This window comes from Suricata suricatta, chromosome 8 (genome assembly GCF_006229205.1).
Source record: "Suricata suricatta isolate VVHF042 chromosome 8, meerkat_22Aug2017_6uvM2_HiC, whole genome shotgun sequence".
In the NCBI taxonomy this organism is placed as follows: domain Eukaryota; kingdom Metazoa; phylum Chordata; class Mammalia; order Carnivora; family Herpestidae; genus Suricata; species Suricata suricatta.
The window spans coordinates 76,157,772-76,179,928 of NC_043707.1; positions in this window are offsets into that span (position 1 = coordinate 76,157,772).

The window sequence follows — 22,157 nt, forward strand, 5'->3', positions numbered from 1 at the left end:
AAAGTTAACAGTATTTTATTCACATTTTCCTTTATTTGTTTAGAAAAAAATCATTCTTATTTTAACATACATATTTATCCATATATAATTTAATAGTCTTGAAAATAGAAATTATTATTCTCTTATCTTCCCTGTCCATTCTAGCATGATAGGCAAATTATTTCTGAATCAACTAAAAATTACATTTTCCTGTGATTTACTTAACAAAATATTTTACTGAAATCTTAGCTCATACACCCCAATTTTTTCCATCTAGATTTACTCATTTTTTCTTACAGCTTACATATATATAATGAAGTAATGTATTTTACCAACTCTTAGAACTTTGCTATTAGTACAACTATTATTTATTTGTAGAAAATATATACTATTCTTTGATAGTTTTGAATCTACTTTTATTTACTGGTCAAAATTTGCACTGCCCTTTAGAATACATTTTTCGTAGAGTTCTCAGGAATAGTTTAGCCTTTATATTTCAAATATGACTGGCCTGTCATTTTATTTATTTTCTACTTCTAAAATTGCCATAAAAGTAATATCTACTGTTTATCACATACTTGATATTTGCCCAAAATTTTTCTACAATTTCTCTAAGAAGGTTTCAACTATCGTTGACCTTTCAACAGCAGCAGAGGTTTGAATTGCATGGGTCCACTTTGGCAAAAAAAAAAAATGTTTTTTCAATAAATACAGTACAATATTGTACTAATTAAGTGTGTTTTCTTTAAGATTTTCTTAATAGCATTTTTTTCTCTAAGTTACTTTGTTGTAAGAATACAATATATAGTACATATAACATAAAAAATATGTGTTAACAGACAGTGCTATTGGTAAGGCTTCTGGTCATCAGTCAGCTACTAAAAGTTAAGTTCTGGGAAAGTCAAAAGTTATATGTGGCTTTTCAGCCGTACAGGGTGTCGATGCCACTAACCCCCATGTTGTTATTCAGGGGTCAGCTGTAATTCAATTTCACAATTACCCTCTCAAGTAAGAACTATTATTATCACAATTTTATACAAAAAGAAACTGGGCTAGAGATTTCTAAAAGGACCCCGACAAAGAGAATTAGAACTCAGTTTCAGATCTGTGATATTAACTCTGAGTCTATGAGACTCACCGTAGGGTCTGTCAGTCTGTCTTCCATTTATTTTCACTTTCTTTTAATATTTTTTCCATCTGTGTGCTATCTTCTCTTTATAGTACCTTCCATTTTATTAATTTTCTCCTTAGCCACATCAAAGTACACTGTATTCTATTGTAAATGTTATTTGTTGATTATATGCCTTACTATGCTGTTATTTATCAATTATCTGTTATTGTAAATGTTATTTATTGATTATATGTCTTACTACCTGGAATTTAATTGGTTCTTTCTCACATTCATGTTTGAATCATATCTTCTTGTTTGTTATTTCATTATTACTTCATCTACTTTGATGGATAGAGTTCTTCCTTTGAGAAACTTGAGTGTACTTTTTGCATTTGAAAAATTTAAGCATATTTTACATATTGTAAAATGCAAAGATCTTAAATGAACAGTTAGATTAATTTTGCCATACACATATCACGCCCCCAGTCAAGAGACAGATTTTTTTTATCACTTCTAAGAAATTTCTCTCAGTAAGTACTCCATACAAACAACAGTTTTTCTAATTTCTATTATTATAGATTTCTATTGCCTGGTATTAACTTCATATAAGCATACAGTATGCATTCCTTTACATCACCTTCTTTTGCTCAACATATTTTTGAATTTCATCATGTTGTATCAGTAGCTCATTTCCTTTTATTGTGTCTTCTGAATATATCACACTACAGTTATCATTCCCTCAATGATGGATATTTGTTCTGCTTCTAGGTTTTGACTTCATGAGCAAAGATACCATAAACAAACTTGTAAAATTATATTTTTAGAATTGATAAATTATAGAGTATATGTTTATTGTTGTTAGAAACCATTAAGTTTTTTTTTCCCAAAGTGGTTTTACCATCTTACAGTCCTGTTAGAAACAGCGGAATTTAAAATGTTCTACATCTGGGGGTTCCTGGGTGACTCAGTTGGGTAAGCATGCAACTTCGGCTCAAGTCATGATCTCACAGTTCATGGGTTTGAGACCTGCACTGAGCTCCACAGTGATGGTGCAGAACCTACTTGGGATTCTCTCTCTCTCTTCCTCCCTCTCTCTACCCCTCCCCTACTTGCGTTCTTTGTCTCTCTCAAAATAAATAAATAAATGTTTTAAAAAAGTGTTCTATGTCAATGCTAACATAATATTGTCAGTTATTTAACTTTAGCCATTGCAGTGGTATAAATTATTGTGTTCTAATTTTTATTTCTCTTATTATATGCTTGTGTTCTAAAGTATACATTTTTATTATATATATTAAAGTCAGTAGATTTTTAAAGTAGTTAAGACAAACACTATTTTATGTTTATCTGCATATTTTAAGTTTTGTAATATATGTTTACTGAATATTTGACTCCCTCCACAGACATGTTTTGGTGGTATGTGTATTTTAGTTTAGTTTTAGTTTTTATTTAAGTTTCAGTAAGTTAACATACAGTGTAATATTAGTTTCAGGTGTACAATATGGTGATTCAACGTTTCCATAGGATACCTGGTGTTCATCACAACAAATACACTCCTTAATCCCCATCACCTAATTAGCCCTTCCCCCCACCTAACTCCTTTCTGGTAGCCATCAGTTTGTTCCCTATAATTAAGTATTTGCACATTCTATATTTCCTTTTTACCAAGTTGGGTTATAGTATGAAATTACTCCCCATCTAGTATATAAATCTTTAATATGTACTTAACAATTTTTTTCTGGTGAAAAATTCCCTAAGTCTATATTTATCTAAAAGTTGTCCTATTCTGGAGCTCCTGGCCAGCTCAGTCAGTAGAGCATGCAACTTTTGATCTCAGGGTTGTGAGTTCGGGCTCCAAGTTGAGTACAGAGATTACTTAAAAATAAAATCTGAAAAAAATTATCTTGTTTATTTTCATATTTAAAGAATATGTTTGTGGCTCTTCATTTCTACTTGATACATTGTTAGTTCCTTTTTTCTCTCCTTCAATGCTTTGTCCTTAGCCACTGTCTTCACACTTGCATCATTTATTTTTTATTTTTGTTTATTTATTTATTTTTTTGAGAGACAAAGAGCATGAGCAGGGGAGGAGCAGAGAGAGAATCCCCAGCAGGTTCCGTGCTCTAAATGCAGAGCCTGACACAGGACTCCATTGAGAATTGGAAGCTCAACCCACCCAGCCACCTAGGTGTCCCCTGGCTCACATCTTTTCTAATCAGACAGAATTCAATTGCCATTTTTGTTGCTCCCTTGAAAGTAATGTGTGTTTTTCTTTGGATGCTTTTAAGACTTTCTCTATGACTTTGCTTTTCAGCAGTTTGACTACCCTATGCCTATAGTTACTCTTCGTCACATCTCAATTTCTCTGAATTTCTAGGAAATACAGTTTTATATCTTTTATTAAATTTGAAAAATTTTAGTTGTTTACTCATCAAATCTTTTCCTCTACATTATTCTCCCTATCCTCTTGTTCTGAGACTTAAGTAAACATTAGATTATTTCATATTATTCCACAATTCTCATACACATTTGAATTATTTTTTTCTTAACGATAGTCTTTGATCTGCCTTAAAATACATGGATTCTTCCTTCTCTTGTGTTCTACAACACACATGATGCCACAGTGGAAGGAAATTTCTATTCAGTCTCAGTGCATTTCTTATTTTTATCTATGTACCTCTGTTATTTTTAAACTCAACTTTAAATATTAACTTCTAACTGACCTCAATTCATTACCAACCATACAAACATCAATACATTACTCCTTTTAAAAAGATTTTTTTTAACATTTTAATTTATTATTGAGAGAAAGAGTGAGACAGAGCATGAGTATGGGAGGGACAGAGAGAGGGGAAGACACAGAATCTAAAGCGGGCTCCAGGCTCCAAGCTGTCAGCACAGAACCCAGCGCGGGGCTCAAACACACAAACTGTGAGATCATGACCTGAGCTGAAGTTGGACCCTTAACCAGCTGAACCACCCAGGCACCCTACATTACTCCTTCTGATGAAGAGTTTACTTCATGCCATCTCTTGGACGAAAAGCTTCCATTCAATGCGTTCCTATTGCCTTCCAAATTATGTGTCAACTCCTTAGCCTTGTTTGAACGTCTTTCACAATCTGGTCCCAATTTACAATATTCTGGATTATCTCCTATTATTTATTTAAGAATTCAACTGATATTTATTGAGTGCTTATCAAATATCAAGCACCATATGAAGCTCTGAGGACCAAAAGGTAAGCAAAACAAATATAGTCCCTCCTCAAAAATGCCATAAATTCTGGTGGCTGGATCACATATTAATATAATGATCATACTAAAAAATCATGAAGTTACAATTCTAATTTTAGTAGCAGAGTTTCATGGTGCAGTGAAATAGTACAATAGTACATTCTGACTAGATTAAGAGGGTTAAAGCTCTTCTTTCATAAAGTAATGGTTCATGATGAAAAATGAAAATGAATATGAGGTGAACTCAATGAAGAGAAAGAAAAAAAAAGAACATTTTCAAAATCTCTGTGACAGCATGTAGGCTGGAACATATAAGGAACTAAAAACTATGCTGCTTGAATGCAGAGAATAAAGGGTTCCAATTTTGAGATGAAATTAGATATGTAGACTGGGGACCAGGTATGCAGTGCCTTGTATGATCTCAGATTTTCCTTCAAGATCAGTGGAACTTCACTGAAGTTTTTGCAGTAGAGAGGAGATGTGCTCAGACTTATATGTAGGGGGAAAATATTCTGATGGCTGCTATGGAAAATGTATTTGAAGGAAACAAGGACAGATATATGTAGAGTGATGCAGTTAGGAGGCTACTGCAGCTCAGGCTAAGATGATGGGTTTGTACTAGAGTGGTTGCTATGGATATGTAGTTGCTATGGTTATAGAGAGAAATAAATAGGCTCGAGAAACATGTAGATAAAATCAACAAGTCTTGGTGGTAGATTTGATATGGTGGGTGGGTTATGCAAAATCAACAGTGATTCTTAGGGATTTGGCTTGTTTAATTTGGTGGAAGATAAAACCATTAATTGATAAACAGTGGGGGCAGGGAGGAAAGTCTATCTCTGGGTGTGTTTTAGAAACATGAATTTTAAGATGCTTTTGATTTATCCAAATGGAGATTGGAAGAATTCAGTATGAGGTACAGGTCTACAGTGGAAAGTAATGGTCTATGTTGGCAGATACATTTTGGAGTCATCTGAATATTAGTGATAAATAAAGATAATGTAGATGAGATCATCTAGGAAGACTACATAAAATGAGGAAAGAATAAAACTACAGAAAAGTCTTAGATATGTTCTCTATTTTCACGGTTGGAGAAAGATCAACCTGAGACAGTAAAGAGTTTGACAAACCAAATGTGTCAAAAAGAAGCTTAAAAAAACTGCTACTCTGGCGGTCCAGGGAAAGATACTACTTTCTAAAGGAGATGAAAATGCTGATCACATTAGACAAAAATCAAATATTTTTTCATTAGATTTGGTGATATTAAAGATATTATAATCATATTTAAATCTATCTCAGTGGAAAACTGGTGATGTATGCCAGGCTGGAGGAGGTTGTGTGTTTAGAAAGAACCTGAGGAAAAAAAATAAGAGAGAGGGGAAAATAAGAACAGTGTAGAAATATTCAAAATCTCTGAAGAAACCCAATAAAAAAAGAAAGAGATTACATATCTCTATGTGCATTTCATAAAATCTTTTCTAAAATAGAAGAATTGTATCTACATAATAAGGGAACATACCATCTTGTGGGGAATTAACTGAAATTAGATCTTAATAGGGAAATACCTTAAAACAGGAAACAGAAACTGGCTTTCTAAGATGAAAAGCAAAAAAACAAAAAACAAAAAACTCTGTTGGGCATATAAGGCAAAAGATTATAACTTGTTTTGTGCCCAACATAATCGGAATTGAAGTAAAACTAACATACCGAAAAATACAGAGACTTGACGTGTACTATTTTATGATATTTGACAAGTGAATTGCCACGTGGTCACTAACTGGATTGAGATATAAAATGTTAGCACCTAACATTTTTCCACCTAACATTTTTCAATGCCTCTTTCCAGTCATTATCCTCTACCATAATCAATTTTCTTATTTCCATCATGACATAACAATTCATATAATGCAATTATCAGTATATACTACTTTGTGGCAGGTTTTTTTCTTTCATTCAACATACTGTTTTGGAGGTTTATCCATGCCGTGTCATTGCTGACTGGTATTCCATTGTATGAATATGTTGAATTAGTTTATTTGCTCTTCCATTGTCAATAGGTGTATTCAGTCACTTTTTATTTTAGGAATTTAATATTTTTATTGTCAATTACTCAAAGTACACAATTTAATTAAAAATGAGAGTCATTTAAAATCCATACCAGTTTTAGGGGCGCCTATCTGGCCCAGTCAGTTAAGCGTCTGACTTCGGCTCAGGTCATGATCTCACGGTTCTTGGGTTCAAGCCCTGCTTTGGGCTCTGTGCTGACAGCTAGCTCAGAGTCTGGGGCCTGCTTTGGATTCTGTGTCTCCCTCTCACTCTGTGCCCCTCCCCTGATCACAGTGTCTCTCTCTGTCTCTCAAAAATAAATAAACGTTAATTTTTTTTAAAATTCATACCAGTTTTTTAATTAGGTATATTTTTATTATAGTAAAATATATAAACTATAAAATTTATCATTGTAACTATTTTTAAATGGACAGTTCAGTATTGTTAAGTACATTCAAATTGCTGTGCAGTCATCCCCACCGTCCATCTCCAGAACTTTATCTATGTTGCATATTGAAACATTGTACAATCAATGACTCCCCCTTGACCCCTTTCACTGGCTCCTGGCAACCATCATTGAATTCTCTCTATATTTTTTACTATTCTAGGTATCTCATATAAGTGCAATCATATAGTTTTCATCCTTTTGTGGTTGGCATATCACTTAGCTCAATGTCATCAGGTTCATCCATGTTGTACCATGTGTCAGAACTTCTTTCCTTTTTAAGACCAAATAATATTTCACTGTGTGCATGCTTTGTTTTACTTAATTTAATTTAATTTAATTATTTATTTTATTTTTTATATGAAAATTTATCTATTCATCAGTTGATGAATACTTGGGTTGCTTCTACCTTTCGGCTATTGTGAATGATGCTGCTACAAACATGGGTGTATTTGTATGTCTGTTTGAGTATTGGCTTTCAATTCTTTAGGGTACATAGCCAGAAGGAGAATTGATGGATCATATGATAATTCTTTTTTAAAATTTTTGAGGAACAGCCATATTGTTTTCCATAACAGCTGTACCATTTTACATTCTCATCAGCAATGCACAAATGTTTCAATTTCTTCACAACCTTAATGACAGTAATATTAATAGTAGTAGTAATATTTTATAACAGCAATTCTGTAGTAAAAGTTGCATTTAATTGTGGTTTTGACTTTTATTTCCCTGATGATTAGTGATATTCAGTATGTTTTACATGTACTTATTGGCCATTTGTATATCTTTGAAGAAATACATATATAAGTTCTCTGCCCATTCTTAATTAGGTTTGTTTGTTTTTTTCTTGTTGAGTTGTAGGAGTTCTTTATATATTAGGGACATTAACTCCTTTTCAGATATATGGTTGGCAAATACTTGTCAAGTAACTTTGAAGGATAAAACATCATGCTGGCCTGAGCTTTCCATAAAAGAACACATAGTGTGATAGACAAAAAGGAAAATATCCAAGACAAAAAGGAAAATATCCAAGACAAAAAGGAAAATATCTAGGACAGAAAGTATGAGCCATGCATTTTTGGCCTGACAAGATGTCTTCACATGTATAAATTATAGAAAAACCAGTATTAAATACTCAAGAACTCAGAAAAAAATGTTTCCACCAAAAAATGTCATAAAGACTTTATTAACCAATGTGTGTGGTGAGCACAGGATATAGAATATAATATACTATTATTAAATCCTGAGATTAAAACAAATATGGACATTAGAATAAAAGAGAATGGTAAAGCTGTATATTGTTTCAAGGCACCAATTTCATAACCTAAAAAAATTAACATTTATGGGTAAAAAGGTAGGAAAGGTAATAGTCACACTGATGACATTATTCCTAAGACTCAGCAGACAAACGACCTGATTTCCAGTCTATAAACCATGTTCAAAAGAGTAGAAGTATATTTAAATGTACAAAAGTAAACAGTTGGGAAGTTAATACCTTCAGAGGAGTGCTATAAATTGATTAACATTTCAATATTCATTGTATGCTGACTGAGATGAAAGATCAAAACTTATGTTAAGACTAGGAACACAGAGATTGAAAGAAAGGAGAAAAACAATGTAGGCATTTAGAATGAATAACAACAACAAAACAGCATTTGGCATGTGAGTGAATTTAGAAGTAAAGCATAATGAAGAAGAGAAAATAATTCTGAAAGCTTTGCTTGGAAGTTTGATGAAAGAATGGTGATGCTGTCTGAGTTCAGGAAGATTAGCATTAAGAGGAGAGTTAAATAGAAATGTGAACATTTCTGCTTTTCTATGTTGATGTCGATTTAGCTGGATTATCACCTGGCCTACCAGCTAGGTCAATTTCCACTCCAAGTGACTCAGAGGAAGAGTGCAATACTCAATTGAAAGGACGAATTCAAGGGACAGATATTGATCAACTTTGTCTTCTGTTTACTCATGGAAAGAAACACTGCAGATACGTCTCAGGAAAATAAAGACAACTACAGAAATTCCAGGACAATGGGGTGCATGATAGGTGTGGGTAAAACTAATGGATGTCAGGAGGATGACATAAGGCTAATTAGGTGGAACTGAGTTCTGATGCTCTATTTCTGAAAAACCAACAAGGGGTTGGAGCTATGAGGGGACGTTATTTGTCTATTAAGAAACATAGATGCCTCTTTTGTCAAAACTAAAATAAAGAGTACATTTCAAAGAAGATATATCACAACATATCAAGTAATATTCTTAAGCTATGAGAATGAAATTAATCAAGCTAACAATGTGTGGCAAAATAAATCTTAAATGACATAAGGAAACATGGTTAAGAAATGTAGATATGAGTTGCTATTAACATCTACTCAAAATGAAATGCATATGACATAATATTAAACAGGAATATGTATACATATAATTGTCAATATATAATAACAACTTGTTACACATGATGAGAAAGAACAGGGATGTTGCCTTCTTGAAGCGTTTTTATTAAATAGAAAAACTGCATCCAGACTTACACATGTATTTTTGGAGCTACTATGAAGATAGACAAATTTTTAAAAAGGCAGGTAGCTCTTTTATGTCTAAGATAAAAATTATTTTGAGAAAAGAGGAATAACTTACAGAAAGATAAAAACTATAGGCAGAACAATGAGTAGATGTTCTCCTTATCTATTGAGAACAAAACAAGAGAAAAGAGACAAATGTATTTAAATTTTGTGTAAGTTAAAACTTCCTAACTAGGGGCACCTGGGTGGCTTAGTTGTTTTATTGTCTGACTTCAGTTCAGGTCATAATCTCATGGTTCATATGTTCAAAACCTCCATGGGGTTCTGTGCTGACAGCTCAGAGCCCAAAATTTGCTTGGGATTATGTGTGTCTCTCTCTCTGTCCCTCCTCCACTCACGCTCTATCTCTGTCTCTGTCTCTCTCTCTCTCTCTCCCTCTCTCAAAAAGAAATAAACATTAAAAGAAAATCTTCCTAACAAAAAGGGCTTTGAGATACTGGTTGAATACCTTTTCGTGTTTTCTTTCAAAATTATTTAATACAAGTCTTGACTCTCATTTATGTTTTCCTCAATGCCAAAGTCACGTAAGGCTGAACTCTGCAAAAGTTTGTTCTCACATTCTTAATATTGGTGTTGAAGTATATAAAGATTCCATATGCCAAGAATGCTGCCCAGTTTATCTCTATCAATTTTAAGCAATAGAGCAAATGATCTTTAATTGTATCAGGAGAATTTGGTTAACTATAGAAAAGAATTTCCTGCTGGAGAAGAATGTTAAGCATCGAAATGATATCCTATGGACCAGCGAATACTAACAAACACAGGGAGATGAGGCACAGCTGATGATGGTTGAGTAGGAATTCACTGCTGAGCTTGTCAGCCAGGTGTGCCCAGATAGGCTGGTTCAACAACAATCACAACAGGAGAGGAGGGCAAATGAGAGAGCGGGGCTTTATGGTATGAAAAATGGCTTGGGATCACTTCAAATCTTTCAAGCCCCTGCTAGACTAACTTGAACCAGTCCAGGGCTAATGCTGTTGTGTTCACTTTGTACAAGTCTCCCTCCAAATCTGGAAGACTTCTAGGACCTGATCTCCCTGTTATTAAGTGCTAGGTAACAGCTTTACAGGCCTTATCTTATTTAATAATTACAAGGAACTTGTTAAGGAAAACAAAGAAGGTATTACTCAATTTGCATTTTACAAAAGAAGATATTAATTAAGACTTTGGATATTAGAACTTTACCCAAATTCCCATAGCTGCAAAAATATGTCAGTCTAACATATTCTCAATCAAGAATGTACACACTATAAGGGCTCCTGGGTGGTTAGGTCAGTTGAGTGTCTGACTTTGGCTCAGGTCATGATCTCACAGTTTGTGGGTTCGAGCCCTGTGTCAGGCTCTGTGCTGACAGCTCAGAACCTGGAGCCTGCTTCCGATTCTGTGTCTCTCTCTCTCTGCTCCTACCCTGCTCCCTCTCTGTCTCTGTCTCTCACAAAAATAAGCACTAAAAGAAAAAGAATATACATACTATATCCTGATTCAATTTTATTTTGAAAATACAGCAGATTTCAGTAAGTATAGATTAAACAAGACTAAACTATTAGACTTTGTTAATTTGTTTACTGAGTTAATGATTTAGTTAGAAAATTCTAAATGCTTAGAGAAATGTAATTTCTCATTAATAAATTATTACATGTAGTTACTGATAAAATGTCTCATTTCCTTTTTATGTTATGCTATTTTCAAATTCTTATAAACCTTATTAAAATGCATCTATTATTTGCTAGAGTTAAAAGATTAGTTGTTCCCCCTTATGCATGAGAAAATGGAATAATCCTCATTTCTGAAAATTTTTGAAGAAACTGTTCTCTGGAGGAAAAACAAATTTCAATCATATACGATTTGCCTTTCAATAACACATTTATGTCCTTTATTTGGCCTCCAGTAAAATATGATTATGTTAGATCACATTTCCTTCTATATATACAAATTAGGCATATTACACAATGGCTAGGAATTACTTTCCTAATGTTTCACAATAGCTAGAATTAATTGAAATCCTTTAGGGTATATGAGGCCGGAAGTGTGTCGTGTTCATGGTATAGTAGGAAATAATTAGATCTGTAGTGAAGAGACACTCCCAATTAAATCTTTATGGGGAAATGATTCTGAAATTAGTTCTAAGGAAATTGAATGGAAGCAAATCATAGGCAAAATGCAATACTCATGCATAGTATTAACAAGTATATTTTATATCTTTGCATGGAACTATATTATCTCCCTTTGAGTTGGAATATAATTTGTGTGATGTATTAGAAAAAGTTAGGTCTATACTAGATAAACTACAAAAAAAAGCATGGAAAACATTTTCGTCCAATGGGAAATAAAGTTAATAGCAGCAGTCAGCATCTTACTTATCAACATCAGATTTAATCAAATTCATATATAAACCTTAATAAGAGAAATTATGAATGCAGTTAATATTCTAGAGTTTATATGAAACAGATACAGACTGATACAGAAATTTATTTTTTGTTTCAGTTTTATTGAGATATAATAGACATATAGCCCTACCTAAGTTTAATGTGTCTAGCATAATGACTTGACGTACATATGCTGTAAAATGAATACCACAATAAGTTTAGTTAACAATGGAGCAATCTGAAGTTTTAGATTCTGGAAGTTATTTCTAAATCACTGTTATTAAATTTAATTAATACAGTGTTTATTAGGCCATATGAAAAATACTGTATAAGATCTTCTATTTCTAAGGCGAGTGATAGGATTTATAAAATAAAACTGTCTTGGTTTCATATGAAACTGGATAAATTGTGAGAAAGTCTGAAGTAAGTGCATGTATATGAATGCCTCAATTCTTGTTTTATTGGCTTATCTTGGAAGTTGTAGTACAACATCTCCTGTTTCTTTCATTTATTTCCAAAAACATTTAAATAATATAATTTCAATGTATGAAATGTTGGGGCACCTGGGTGGCTCAGCGGGTTGAGCGTCTGACTGTTGATTTCCGCTCAAGACATGATCTTAGGGTCATCAGACCAAGCCCTACATCAGGCTCCTCAATGAGAGTAAAGGATTCTTAAGATTTCTCTCTCTCTGTCTCTCTCTCTTTTTCTCTCTCCCTCTCTCTCTCTGCCCCTCACCCCTGCCCAGGTGCTCTCTTTTTCTTCCTGTAAAAATTAAAAAAAATAACAATAAAAAAACACAGTATGAAATGTTTATATAACTCTTGATGTAACTGAAACATTTTACATTTGGGAGGGACTATGCAATTTTATATATTTTTTAAAATGTTTTTATTTATTTTTGAGACAGAGAGAGAGCACGAGAGGGCAGGGGCAGAGAGAGAGAGAGAGAGAGAGACACACACACACACAGAATCAGAAACGGGCTCCAGGCTCTGAGCTTTCAGCACAGAAGCCTGACGCAGGGTTCGAACCCACAAAAGTGAGATCATGACCTGGGCAGAAGTCGGAGGCTTAACTGACTGAGACAGCCAGATGCCCCTATACAATTTTATAAATAAGAATAATTAGATTCACAGAGGTTATATAACTGGCCAACTTTACAAAGTCTGGCTACTTGCTACACCTTTGCAACTAGAAGTGAGTGTAATACTTTGAATCTTAGATCTCTGGTCTGTACATGAAACAAATACTTCAAGTGGGCAGCTGCTTGCTTGTATATGTCGATCCTTGAACAAATGTTCAGTGCATATTGAAAAGGAACACTTCTTAAAAAGTGAAATTTGAAGGCATTTATGCTCATGCTGAGGTGCAGCTTTAAATGTTTTCCTGGATCATTATTGACATTCAATTATCGTGTGGAAAGATTGTGGCCTCCAGGTTTTTGCCATAATATTCCAATTATAATTTACATAGTGCTTCTAGTGATTGGCAAGAAGGAGACTGCAGTGTTATTCACATGTGGAATTTCAGTCCTCAATGAGTTAGCTATTATGTATAAAAGGAAGCATTTTAAGCAAATTGATTTTTTGTGTAGAGCTTTAGCCCAAAAGGACTTCTCTGTACAAAAATCAAGATCAATAGTTCTAAGCAAAGCTAAATTGAATCATGTCACTGCTTCAATTTTATAATAGTTTTAATGTAAGATAAATAATAAACTTGCTTTGGAATCTTTCTTGTTGGTTGTCCTAATTTCAACAACAATCAGTGTGTATTTCATTACGCCACTTGCCGTTGACATCAGAACCGTAAGTTGAATTTACAATTGAGGAGGCCTGTGCTGGGCCAAGGGCATACATGTCAACCAAGGCAGCGTGTCTGACGTGCCTTGTCATCTGTTTAACCAAAACCCTGGTAAAATTCAACTCTATTATAATTAAACTCTGAATTTGTGGACCTCATGTGAAAGAATGAGAGTGAAGAGAGCAATTTCTGCTACCATGGGGGATTTGAGGTTAATATTTGGGTAGCTTTACGTTAATAGATTGAATTATGATGAATGATAATATTTTTAATGTAGGAGGCGTGGTCTCTCCAAAGAGAAAGGGCTATTTGGGTTTAGGTAATTATTCTGACAATTCAAGCTTATAATGCACAATCGTTCCGATAACAGAACTATTTAGGGAGAGACATACTGATGCAAATAATTAACTGGAAGAAGGAAAGGGAAGTAGCATTTGTTGGGTGCCCTCCATATGCCAGACAGTGTACATGTTATCCTGCACAGTCACCAAAGATATAAGACAAGCAGTTTTTAAATTTATTTATGTCTTTATTTTATTTTGAGAGAGAGAGAGAGAGAGAGAGAGACAGAGAGAGACAGAGAGTGAATGGGGGAGGGGCAGAGAGAGAGGGAGACACAGAATCTGAAGCAGGCTCCAGGCTCTGAGCTGTCAGTGCTGAGCCCGACCCAAGGCTTGAACTCACAAACTGTGAGATCATGACTAAGCTGAAGTCCAACACTTAACTGCCTGAGCCACCCAGGTACCCCTAAAGCAAGTATTTTTAAACTCCTACAACACTAGGAGTCAGATCTATAATATTGGACCAGAAAGATATCGATGATGCCTTTTTAGAGCTTACAGTAACCTTGCAATGAACGTCTAGCCCCAAATTGTGATTAAGCAAACAATAGCTAAGAGAAGTGAAATAGCTCACTCAAGGTCACACTTTAGGAAGTGGCAAGGACAGGATCCAAACCCAAATCTGTCTGTCTTCAAAGCCTGATATATTCCATGTCACGGTGCCACAAAGTCAGGTGCATAGTATCTGCTCAAGTATGTAATATCTATTCATTTGGCAAACTTCTAGACCCCTGTATTTCTCCCGATTTTAAAAAAAAAAAAAAAAGAAAAAAGAAGCAGTTCATTTTTCAAATCTTGGCAGGTGCTTATGTCTGGGCCTGAGTACATTTCATTACATTTCACTGTCACACATAAAAGCTTTTTTTAAACTATAATTTGCACATATTTTTGAAAATTAATTTAATAAAATATTCACTGAAAACAAAGATTAATTACTCCAGGTTTGTCAGCCAACACAACCGAGTGATGACTGTGGTTTTCTTTTTTGAAACAGTTGTTACTTAGACACAAATTATGATGCATTTTTGGAAGCAGATAATTCCTAAATTCATATTAACTGCTTCATAAATCATAGGCCAACTGAAAAATTAATGAAAATGTACTAACGTGTAGGTGTGTGTCAAAGGAGGCAAAATATAAGGCTAAAAACTAATACAACTCTCAGGTCTTTTATTTCTTCAGAAATTAGTTAACTTTGCCATTGATCTCAATAGGAAATAAATTTTTAGTAAGAAATTTCTGAAATATTTAGTATTTTTAGTCACGGGAAGTTGTCTATCTTCTTTTTTAAAAAGCTAGTTTGAAAATATGAAAGCGTGTTGAAATACCTGAAAGATTTAGTAATTTTTTTAGTTATAGAAAATTGTCAAATTAACTCTTCCTTTTTCAAATTAGAGAAAAAATGGAAGCATGCAGACTGTGCTCAGTTTATGTTTGGAAAATGAATGTGTTAAGGATATTTGAATGACACCATGTGTACGTGGTCCCTGATCATTTCAAGTGCAAAGTTTCTCCACTGCAACATTTTCTCCCCATCATTATGTTATACAAGGATTCATTGCCTTTGCTGTGTACCAGGCATAAGTTCATGTACTTGGGACATTATTTCAGGAACTTGGTGAATAAAGCAAGAAAGACCAAATAGCAAGCCCTGCTGTCGTGATGCTCACATGTTCCTCTTCTTGCCAGGTTTCTGCAAATACACTCTTTCCTACCTTGTGAGAATTATTCCCCTTCTTTCAAATACTCCTTCAATGCTAATGTTCTCTAAGGCCTTAATAACATCCTTCTTTCCATATATGATTTTCCTGTGTAATATTCTACTGTCCCCTAGAGTCTGCTCTGAAATCTATACCTTCCTACCCTTGACCTCTCTTGCAGTCCCAAGTCCAGGTGCTTACACAAGTCCATTTGGAAATCTCAAAATCATTTCACACACAATATGTCCTGAAGGAAAGCACTATTGGCCTTCCTTTCCCTTCTAAAGAAACCTTTTCTTTACTTAGTGCCCCTTTTATTCTCTATTAACATCATCATTGACCAAGACGTCCCCCAATATAAATGTCTATAGTCTGAGTGATTAATAGCTCAGATTTCCAGACCCTGGCAGCCCGTATTTCTATTCCGACTTTGCCAATAATTAGCTTAGTAATATTGGCAACCGACTTAACCTATTGGAGCCATAATTTGCTTCTCTGTAACTTGAGGATTAAGGGTGCTAGAAAAATGGACAGAGGTGATGTGATTAAGAGTTCAGCACCTTGGAAGATATAAATAAAAAGTAGTGTTTGGTATGGGTTTTCCTTTTATTATCACATTTTTGTGGTTACCACCACTCAGTCATTTCAGAGTGTGCTTGGCAAAGTCCTTGGGTGTTGCGAAATCTTAGGGAGCTTCTTGCTTTGAGTGGGTCTGAGCACGAGGACCTCCAATAGCTGTCTGAAGTATTATCAGCCAGAGCCCCTCTGATGTCAGGCGATTTATTTAATAGAGTTTAGTTTTGAATTTTGATGGAAATGGATTCTACTCTTGAACACAATTTTACAAATCAGTGATATACTCCTAGAGATGTCCCTTTGTTTTTCTATTCAAACCTATTTTTTCAAATACTACACTTGAAGAGCCAAACTTCCCACTTGGCCCTGAATTTTTCCTGAGCTCAATCCTTTCAGTGTATGCATTTGGCTCAGAACTGTTATCCTGCAGGATGAATTCTCCTAAGAAAAATTCTACCTTTTGTGAAAGGTAGACATGCTGTGGTATGTAAGGAGGGATGACATTGCTGTCTCTCCCTGATATTGCTCTAGTTAGACAGAATTAGAGCTGTGCCATTAATTAAAAGGAAGCTTCTTGGGGCACCCAGGGGTGGCTCAATTGGTTGGGCTTTCGACTCTTGCTTTTGGCTCAAGTCATGATTCCTGGGTCATGGGATGGAGCCCTGAATAGGGTTCTGCAACAACAACATGGAGCTGCCTTGAATTCTCTCTCTCTCTGTCCCTCTCCTGCTCATGCACTCTCTCTCTCTCAAAATAAATAAACTAATATTTTTTAAAAAATAAATAATAGGAGGCTCCTTTCTGCTTCAATGCATTGCATATATTTGCAAAGCCACTGGTCTCCAGCTGCAAAGCACACTCCCCCTACCCCACCCCCATGCCTCCCAAAATTGTATGAAGAATGCTCCAAGAATACTTATTAGCTTTTGACATATCACTTTCTAATGAATGTGTTATTTATTTTGAAATGCCAGTGGCATGTCTATCCAACGAAAACCTCAACGTTGTTTCTAGCATGCCTGTAATATCTTACTGTGCAAAAATGAGGCATACAGAACCAAAATTTATATGCTATATTGAATGTGAATTCATGGATAAGTTTAATAGTTAAAGTGAGTTATAGACAATGAGCATATATAATATATATACTAATAATATATAATATAAATATATATTCACAAATATATTTATTATAAATTTCAAAATATACCTGTGTGAAATTAAAATTTCATTTTTTTCTATTACTGAGAGTAATTTATAACTTGAGCCCCTATTTATGACGCATTTAAGCTTCCACTAAGTAAACTCAACTTAGGGTTAGCCATTTGTGGTTTTTACTAAAATGAAGGATGTTCCTCTCTCACTTGCCCTCAGATTACATCTAAATTAGAAGGTTTGTATAATCCATATGATTCGTATGGCACGCTGATGGTGAGAATATGGTGCGTTCTTGACCGTGAATAACCCTGGGCCTCCTCTACACTCTGCAGAGATGTAAATCATGACATCTGGTCTTTGATCATTGGTCTCATTTCCTACAGCCTCAACTACTTCCATCCACAGCTGACACTGGCCCTCGCTTCTATGATTCATGCCACATACACCGAGGGTGTTTCTCTAGTCATCACAAAGAGACATTGTCTTATCTGGCAGCTGATCTCTCCTCTACTTTGGTCTCATTGGGCTCTCTAGAAAGCCTGGAAAATATCCAGAGAGAGCACCAATGTCTTCTGGAACTATGGAAGGCTTGGGGATCCATTTACGGATCTTTTCCTAGACACATCTCCTCTCATTTTCCGCTTTTTGATGAGAGCTTATGTTGGTACAAGGACCTTTCTATTTCTTCTTGGCTTTCTGGCTCACCTGCTTTTATTATTCCTCAGGTGCAGAGAATTTGGTTGATTGCTCCCTAGCCCATGACACATTATCATCATTGGCCCATGCAAAACACTCCTGTGTATACTTGATTTTTCTCTTTTATCTCAGATTCTCATTCCTATTAATGTGTTTGGTATGTATCCTTATATATGTATCTATCCCATTAACATATGCTAATATGTGCTGTATTCTTGTACATGTGCTTTTAACTTATATAAGTGACATTATGCTATAAATCTCATCCTATATATATACACCCATGTTCCTGTAGAAGATTTAGTATTTTTGTTTGTTTCTAACTACTTGATCATTAGTATATATCTACAATATTTTAGCAGATTGAACTGTATGAAACTGATATTTTCTTATAGTAAAAATGGTCAAATATTAGCAATTTTATATGGTTCAACTTAAACTTACCCATTCCCCTAGTGACAGACAACTAGACTGTGGCCAGTTTCCTGCAAACACAAGCAGTGCATTGATTGGCATGCTTGTGTATCTGACATACATACCAAGAAATGAGACCACTGGGTAGTGCTCACTTAATTTCATTAAGAACTGCCAAATTGTTTTCCAGAACACCTATACTATTTCTTTGGAAGTCATAGCATAGTGCCATCTCAAACATCACCAGGGGGGCAATAAATCAATTTCTTTAACTCTTGAATGTCTGCAAACCCATTTGGTGCTTCTCTCCTTTTCTTGAAACCGTGCTCAGGCAAAAGGGAGGATGCTCTGTTTTTCGTTGATGTGTGCATTGACAATAATGCTACAAAAAAAACTTGTTTAAAATTCCCAAATTACATATTTTTTTCAAATTTTTATGTTTTTTAAAAATTTATTTTTGAGAGACAGACAGTGACAGTGTGAGCAGGGGAGGGTCAGAGAGAGGGGGAGGTACAGAATCTGAAGCAGGCTCCAGGCTCTGAGCTAGCTGTCAGCACAGAGCTTGATGTGGGCTCAAACCCATGAACCGTGAGATCATGACCTGAGCTGAAGTCAGACGCTCAACCGACTGAGCCACTAAGAGCCCCCCAAATTACATCTGGTTATGTGTGGCTTCATATAGAAGTCTTTCAGTTTGAGTTATTTTAGTCAAAAAGGAAGGATTGACTGTTTAAACCACAGAGTACAGATGCTTTTGGAGTCAAAAATATTAGGGGCTCCAGAGGTAATGGGACTTTTTTCTTCTCCAGTCCTTGTTACCTCCTGCCCATCATCTTAATTCTCTTTTACTATAGAATGATTTTTTTCATACAGTGTAAAATAGGCTGACAGCTTCTGAGTTTTATCCCACAAGTTTTTTTTCCACCTGAGAGGGTTTGCCTTTTGTCAGTCAGATTCATTCTGAAAAATCCTATGGGAGTTCCCTGATAGTCCTAGCTTAGATCAGTGCTCATTTCTGGATCGCTCGACTTTAGTCAGGGTAGGTATAGGATTATGTATGAACATTTCAGTTTTGAGGGTGTCATGTGACTGGGGGGAGGAGTTGTAGGAAAGAAGACAGGCGATTACTCGGCCCACTTCGATGCTGAGGAGTAAACAACAGTGTAAGGGTTATAGTGGGTGCCCCCACACTGCTGAGGGAACATTCACAAGGCCATCACTGCTGGAATGAAGATCCTGCCAATCCATTTCTCTTGGTCTACGCTTATACCACCTACCACAACTGTGGGCTTCTTGGAGAAGGTTAGGACTCTCTCCTAATACATACATGTATGTCTAAGTAAAACCAAATTCAGTCAGAAAGGGGTCCTTTTGACCTTGATGCTGCAAAAACCATTGTTAAAAAGGAAATCCAAGGAAGCATTTTATATTCCTGAGCTTTCCAGAAGAGTTAATACAATGTCTCTGCATGTCAGAAATTGTTTTCTTGAGGATATGAGAGGAATATCTATTTTCTAATCAACAGATGAACTTTAAACTGGATAAATCCTGTTAATGCTGAAATAAGATATACTAATCCTTAAAACAAATTTGGGAGGGAAAGTAACTGGGGAGGGGGTGGTGAGGCAGGGATTAACCATCAGTGACTACACAGGTTCAATACCTGTCTACATTTAACAGCACAGGTGTAGAAAAGAATTGTATATTTTTCTGTATGTCTTTTTCCCCCCTTTATCTCAGGCTCTCTTTTTAAGTGGCTCAGAATAACCTCCTGTGGCCAATTGTGGGTTGAAGATAATTAGCCTTTAATTATCACCAGTTACATTTTCACCTGTTCCACTTGCAAATCCCCCAGAACTTCTAGTTTTCCAATTAGCGTATTCATCCTCCAACAAGCAAGTGTGGGGAAACAGCCTCTCCCTTTGGGAACTAACCCCTTCCCCACTAACCTTTCAAGTTATATTTTAGCTAGTGTAAGAACACCCTTGAGAGGATCGACTTATTTTTATTTGCAATATCTGTCTGCAGAATCTCAGATCAAATGTGTGCCCTCAGTGCAGTAGCTGAATCCAGGCAGACATTGGGAATACCATCTCTGGGGAGATTCAAATAATGAATATTACTCCAGAGAAGAACATAAGAATTAGAATTCACTCAAATAGGCAAAGCCTTATTTGCAATCTAAAGAAGGGTTTTCTTTTCTGTTTTCCTTTTTCGGTTGCATATGGATAAAAGTCAAATGCAAAACACTGGAGTGGGGGAAAAAATTCTGAGTGTTTTTTCATCTTTTATCAGGGGACTGACTCTTTGTGTCATTCAAGCAAGAGATAGAAAAGACCACTGGTATATAGTGAGGAAGGTGACGGTGGTGTAAGCTTGGAAGAAGTAAATAAAGATATATATGGGTGAAAAAACTTACACAGTTGAGAAGAACTCGTTAGCAACAAGCTGGCAAATGAAAAATAAAACACTCACTAATCCTCCAAAAGAATATTGCAAAGGAAAGAAACCAGATAGCTCACTTCACAGACTTTTTGAGGTTCTACATTTTTGTTATTGTGGGATACCATAATACACCTGATAGGAAAACTATAGAGAAACCTTTACAAATGTTCTTTGGGGAATACATACTCATTGGCATGCTAATCCTTTATCAGGATGCAAATAATTCAACGATTATATAGCCAGCGTCCCCAGAGTAAACAATCTCCATTTCCGTTACTGTATGTGACACAAATACCCATAATATTTTCCTTGAAAATTACAGTACTTATTTAATACACTTTGAACCCACTGCAAGTTTTGTCTTATTAATCTTCACTTTAAAGTAGGTAAGTGGAAGATGTTATTTTGCCAACTCACAGATGAAGAAATAGAAGACAAGGGGTCGGCCTGGTCACAGAATGAGTTTTATACATATGGTGTGTCGGGTTTCTAAGCTACTGATTTGGCTTACTGTTCACTAGTTCTTCATGTGAATTTTAATTAACTTGTCACACTTCATTCTAATTGTAGGGAATTAAAAAAAATGCATAGTTAAAGTGCTATTTGGCCCACTATCAAGTAATGTAGTTTAAAATTTCATGTCATAATAAATAAATAATCAAACAAATCTTGCACCTTGAAGTATGCAAGTTACTGAGACAAATGTCTTGAGAAACTCATGTGCAGAGAGTTATGTGTGATGTTCCTTATGAAATGGCAGGATTTGCAAATTGCACAAAGCAAATTCAGTGACATCATGTAATCCACCAGTTTTCAGCATTCTTATTTTCAAATTAGGAGAAAAGAATGACATTAAAGGAAGGAAGGAATAAAGGGAATGGAAAGAACCAAAAGAAGAAGGAAGAATTGAGTAACACGTGTTGTTAGCTTCCTGAATGACTCGCTATGCCCATGTAACCTATCAATTTCAAATGAGAGAGTAAGCTGCCTATGTGAAAAAATACGAAGTGAAGGCAATGAGTTCCTATGGGGTTTGATTATTTATATTTGTATTATTTATATTTGTAGGCCTGAATGCCTCCGTTTTCTATAGTACTTTCTACAAAGGTGACATATACTTCTGATGAGAGCAGGTTTGTAGTTTACAATCGCCCTGCACCCTTGGCCACCATTCTGGGCTTCACTGCTTACACCACACTCTCTCACATCGTGGGTCAACCTCACTGCCACATTTCCCACTGGTTGGGCCTCCTGATGCTTTTGCTTCCC